This window comes from Euphorbia lathyris, chromosome 4 (assembly GCF_963576675.1).
Source record: "Euphorbia lathyris chromosome 4, ddEupLath1.1, whole genome shotgun sequence".
In the NCBI taxonomy this organism is placed as follows: domain Eukaryota; kingdom Viridiplantae; phylum Streptophyta; class Magnoliopsida; order Malpighiales; family Euphorbiaceae; genus Euphorbia; species Euphorbia lathyris.
The window spans coordinates 40192953-40199349 of NC_088913.1; the positions used below are offsets into that span (position 1 = coordinate 40192953).

Consider the following 6397-nt stretch of genomic DNA (forward strand, 5'->3'; position numbering starts at 1 on the left):
AAACTTGGATTCAGATTAAAAGTTAAACTATTTCATTTAAATTTAGATTTAGATGTATCCGTATAACATGTATGGTTAACGTATATTTAAGCAAAAAGAATCAAAGAATCAAACTTGATAGTTTATTAAAATTAGAAGAACATATATACAAAGAACAGAAAGAACAAACACAAAAATAAACCTATATACAAACTATATACAACAAACAGTTTTATTATATCTTTGTTCTTCATTATGTGTGTAAATGGGAAATGGTGCACTGTAGCATTCTGATATATCAGGACGCTTACTGCGTGCAGCAGTAATCATCATGGAAGATTTATGCTTGGAAATCCTGCTTTTGAGAAAAGGAAAAAGTCTCTGGAACTTTTTGAAAGGTTTGAATAATTGGAGAAAAATATCAGATTTTGGCTGAAAGAGATGAAAAGAATGGAAATCTGATCTTCTCTAATTATTTATAATGATGATATGAAGAATTAATGTGTCTGTTTGTGGTTTTGAAAAGAAGAAAAAGTTTCTGTAACTGTGTTTTTAAATGTGTGATAACTGAGAAGAAATCAGATTTTGTCTGATAGAGATGAATAGAAAATGGAAGTAACAAAAATCTGATCTTTTCCAATTATTTATAATCAATCCAGGACAAATCAAGGTGTCTGTTGGGATTAAAAAGGTGTAAATTCACACCATTTGATCATGAACAGACTTAATTTTTCAAAACTTGCAACAATGGTGCATGAACTGAAGAAGAAAGAAGAGATAAAGGTCTGATATACACCCGTGTCGCGACCGTGAATGGCGATTCGCGGTCGCGGTAAAGTTTTTTTTTTATCTCGCTGAAGTTACCGAGAATTTTAAATTCTCGGCCGAGAATTTCGATTCTCGGTAAGTTCAGAAGTTTTTTTTCTCTTCCTTTCCTTGGAAATCCTGAATTCTCTACTGAGAATTCATATTCTCAGTAAGTTCAGAAATTTTGAAGGCAGAGAAAGTAAGATTCTCAACTGAGAATTCACATTCTCAGTAAGTTCAGAAATAATTTTTTTTTTTTTGCAAAACATTTAGAAACATGACTTTAAAGAATTTTTATTGGATAAAACTTGTTTATACACAAATCAAACTTATGAAAAAAATAAAACAAAAATAAATTAAACTAAAAACAAATAAACATAAAAATTATGAACAAGAGATAAGAAGTATGAAAATCTAAACGTAAAACTAAGCGAATTAATTTTCAAAGAACTTGTTCACAAATTCAATTGCTTGAATTTGAGCTTATTCATATTCAAAATATTTTTATCAACTAAATATGGACTTGTCCATTTTAACTTACCTGGAAATAATTTCAAGTGGGAATTAAAAAGTAGAACTATACCCCCAACTTGAAATTATTATTGTATTTTTTTTTCTCTTTTTTTTTAACATTTTTTTAAGCACTTTTCTTTTTTTTAGCGTTTTCTCAATTTAAGGATCTAGTGATTTCGGTTAAATACACGAACCTCTGGTTCTGCGCATGAACAAGAACTACGTGCATGAACTGAAACTTTCAAAACTATATTAAAAGTATACAACTCCTTCCTGCTGGATAAGGTAATTTCATCCTACTTCTGATATATCTTTCTGAGAAGATTTTCCATGGTGATTTCTTAGAGAGATAGATGTAGGTGTTTTAGGTAGTGATAAAAAGTGAAATTATTTGGATTTAGTGTAGGAATTGAATAAATTTCTTAACAAAGAGGTATGACGTTTTTGGTGAAGGGTTAAGTGTATAGAAAAGGGTTAAAGGTGTTTGGGAAGAGGTAAATTTTCTGGAAAAATCATTTGTCACGTCTGACATCCTATTTCAAAAATTTGCTTTCCTCTCTGATGTATCTGTATACGGAATTTCTTTTCTGTAGACTCCTTCTGTGCATTTCATTGATAATCAAATCTCCAGGTTATCTTTGAAAAAACTTGAATCTTTTTTTTTATCTGCAAACATCTAATTGCAAACATTAAATAACAACGAGGATTTAGTCCTAGTGACCATCCTCAATATAAAAACTATAAAATAAATAAATACATAAATATATTATAAACCAAGGTTTGAAATAACCCGAAAAACATAAATTTTTGTTAAAAATTTGGCGTTCCCCGGCAACGGCGTCAAAAACTTGTTGAGCGATTTCCGCAAGTGCACGGTATACGCTTATAGTAATAAAAGATATCGATCCCACAGGAAACGTTTTTCGAACAAAACTTATTTACAATCGGTTAAATTTACTTTTAAGGTTTATATTATGAAAAAATCGTTTAATCGGTTTTGGTTTTGAAATTGCTAGAATGAGAATTAGATTAGAGTATGAAAACGTTAGAAAATATTCTGATTTAAGAATGAATTTGCAAGATAGGAACGTTTAGTACTTTTTAGAAAAGTAAACGAATGTATTTGTTTGCATTAAGCAAAGAAAACAACTTTAAACTTTGTACGAATTATAAAGATGAAATAAATGACGGAACCTCTAATTAATTAGCTTTGAACATGACAAAACCCTTTCGGGATAGTTGCCCTTAATCAAATTAAAACTCTTTCGAGATAATAATTTGCCTAAGTGTTCAACAAAGTTTCCTTGTAAAGATTTTGGATTAAATACGTTTAAATGAAAACACCAGCAGTCACTTTAGTGGATTGGTTACCATAAGTGCTGCATAAAAATCTATCGAATAGAACGGACTTTATTAGATGAAATATAAATTGATACAAGTTTACAGAGAACATGGAGAATGGAAACATTCGACGGCTTGCAAGTGAACGGGTTGATCAATCCTTTCCTTGGGTTTCGTTAGAGTTTGTCAGGCTCAGGGGCGGATCCTCTACTCAATCTTCTCGTTGAATCTTCGTAATAGAGACTGGGTCGGTCTACTACCAAAATGAAAACTAAACTGGAACAATGTCTAAACGCTACTGAACTTGTTATTATTGAATAAACAATGTGTGTACATCATATTGCTTTTGAACAAAAATGAAATCTAATCTCTGACTCATTTCTGAGTCAGAGTTTTTGCATAAACTCTGCACTAATCTTCTTTTCTAACTCTCTCATCATTCATTCAACTCTCAAACAACTCTTTATTTATAGATGTTGAAGAGTCGTGATTGAAGTGTCGTGTCCATTGTGAAGAGACGTATCCGTTGTGAAGAGTCGTATCCGTTGTGAAGAGACGTATCTATCCACCCGAACGAACGCGTTTCTTGGATTTTAAACATGTGTTCATTGTACTTGGCAGAATTTCTGCCCTTACCGAGAATGAGGAACTGATTTTTCAGCCTTCGGACGACAGGGCGTGTCGCGACCGAGAATTTAGGATTCTCGGTCGCGACCCCAAAATTCTTTACCGAGAATTTGGATTCCCTGCCGAGAATTGACATTTTCTTCTGTTTCTGACTTCGTCTTTGCCCTCGTTTAGCGTTATTAATTTCTGTCGTCTTCGACTCCTTTTGTAGGGTTTTTCTTCTGTTTTTGAGCTCTTTTCGTTCCTATTTGGATTTTACCAAATATTTATGTACCTTACAAGAAAGAAACATATTCGAGAGTAAAAGCTTCCTAAACAGATATAAATAGCACAAATTCGTAGCAATATTGATGTAATTATTGACAATATTTTAGGTATATTTTGGGCTTAACAGTGCCCACAACTCTTACTTCGAGTTCCCGAGCACAAAACAAAACAACAGAAGATCAAGTTAGAATCAACCGTTTATTAACAACCAAAGTAGATTGTCTCTAATTAATCAACACAAGATCAAGGATAAAGAGAAAGAGATGAAAATTAATTGAACGGAAGGAAGCGGTGGAAAATCTCGTCCTCGAGCTAGGGGTCGAAATTCTCTCTCTTAATGCTAGGGTAGAATTCGAAATTATCTAGCTTAATTGCCTAGGGTTGAATTCGAAATTCACATAGGGGGGTATTTATAAACTCTCTTGTATCTAATCCTTAGTTAGATAGAATTAGGTTATTGAATAAGAATTTAATTCGGAATAGAATTCTTTAATTATTATCCATTAATAAAAAGGATAATATCAATAACCTTATTGGATAATAATAGGAGTAATATAATCTAATTAAAACTCCTAACTTATTTATCCTTTAATTAATTTAATTCATAATCCTAATCTAATTAGGATTTGATAAAATCAAATTAATTATTTATGTATTTAACATATATAAAATCGCCCCCCTTTAGCAATGGGCCTTATTGGGCTCAGTTGGGCTTTCGTCAATTAATTAGCATCTGTCTCTCTTTTGGGTTCCAAGTCTCATGTGTGACCCATTAGGTTCTTATTGCTACTAGCCGTATGCAACTTATTAAATTAATTTTCAAAGAATTATATTTAATCTTTGCATAACGGAATGATGTACAAAGTATGTAATTAGCAAGTCCGTAATCATTCCCCTAGAGCTATAAGAAGACAGGTTGATTCTGTCGTTGACTTTTCCGTATTAGTTACGGTATAATTCGATCCTTTATCAACTACGTCCTTGAACTGAATCTTATGACTATGGGTAGGGGTGGCAACGGGGAGGGGATTATCCCAAAACCGCGGGTATCCGAACCGACGGGGATGGGGAATAACCGTAAAAATTGGGGATGGGGATGGGGATGGGGAATTTTTTTTATCCGAAAGCTAAACGGGGATGGGGATGGGAATTGCTATATCCGCCCCGTGGGGATCCCCGTCCCGTTACCGTATAAATTCCCGTGGGGATCCCCGAAAAATCCCCGTGGGGATTCCCGAATAAAATTATTAATTTTAATTTCTAAATATTATTTTTATATAAATGAAAGTATCAAAAGTAATTAGTAGAGGGGCTGTTATGAAAAAAAAACAATAGGGGCAATATTGAACTTTCTAAAGTAAATTATAACCTAAAAACTTGCCCTACAGCATCAACTCTCCTTATCTCGTTTCTTTTTACAAAAACAGCCGCCTCCTACGCTACATCTACTCTTCACCAGCGATTCACGACTTCTCCACCTGCAGCCTGCTTCTCCGCTGCTCAATCCGTTCATTCCACCTAGAACCTGCATCCTGCGCCTGCAATTTCTCACCCGACTTCGTCTGGAACAGCGACGCTGCTGCGTGCCTCTGCTCCGTCCGTTCAAAAGTAGAGCCGATATTTAGGTAAAGCACATTATAAATTCTATTAACTTGTAAAGGTTGTGAAAAATGTTAGTTTTGGAGTGAAAAATCCAAAGTTTATGCTTTGAATGTTTGAGTTCTTTTGCTGTTCAATGTATGGATGCTTACAGAAGATATGGATGCACTTCAGGTACCTTTTTTAAATTCTCATTGTTAATTTATTATTGAATGCATATAAAAATTAATGTTTATATTTTACAGATTGATGAAAACAAGAGTAAAAAAAAGTCAGGGCAACAAGAATGCAACAAAATGATTATGCTTTGCAATTATGAAAACAACTTCTTATTTCAGATGTTATTTCAATTTGTATTTAGGATATTTTATTGTATTAAATTTCTTACATCTATAATATTTGAATTTCTTACGTAATTATATGTATTTTAATTCTAGTTAACATTTTATAGGGATCATATTGCAATTTACCAGCAATTGCTGGTAAAATGTACCAGCAATTGCTGGTACATTTAACCAGCAATTGTTGGTTTGCGTTAACCAGCAATTGCTGGTTAATGTACCAGCAAATGCTGGTTAACGCAAACCAGCAATTGCTGGTTAAATGTACCAGCAATTGCTGGTACATTTTACCAGCAATTGTTGGTATAATTTTTTTTTTATTTTTGTAATTAATTTTTTATATAATTAATTTTTTTATTGGGTATGGGGAATCCCCGTTACCCGTGGGGATCCGTATGGGGAGGGGATGGGTATGAAAAATATCCCCGAATCATTTAATGGGGATTCCCCAAAACCGTCACCGTAACAATTGGGGAGGGTATGGGAAATGCAATACCGTCCCCGCCCCGCACCGTTGCCACCCCTAACTATGGGTAATGTCAAGTCACATATAGCGAGACGTTCGTTTTACTTGTTCTGGCCGAGTCAACTCTAATTAGATAGGTTAAGAGAAATCTCATTTCAACCTTAAGCTATCACCTTGCAAGGATTTAGAGTCAAGACTTCCACAAGCGATCCATGGACATATCTCCCATTTATCGGGAGTGATAAATGCTCAATCCAATGTATAACGATCCCGCAATCACTTCCTGTGATACCCAACCTCTGCTGTTCACACCCCAGAGTCATCTCTGTTAAGGATCGTGTTACAACTAAAGGATAGATGCATGCAAAGTTTTGTATTCAGGGTCAGCACAACAAAAATACATAAGGGAAGGACTACAAGTTTTATCAAAATGAGATCTAGACAATCCTAGCTAGTC

At 33.9% G+C, this 6397-nt stretch overlaps 1 long non-coding RNA gene across 1 annotated transcript; it reads left to right on the top strand.

Annotated features, from left to right (window-relative positions):
• The first annotated feature begins 4964 nt into the window (after nt 1–4964).
• Nucleotides 4965–5579, top strand: LOC136228014 (uncharacterized). Its single transcript, XR_010688366.1, has 2 exons — nt 4965–5159; nt 5379–5579. It is a non-coding gene; the product is annotated as an uncharacterized lncRNA (long non-coding RNA).
• The last annotated feature ends 818 nt before the right edge of the window (nt 5580–6397 follow it).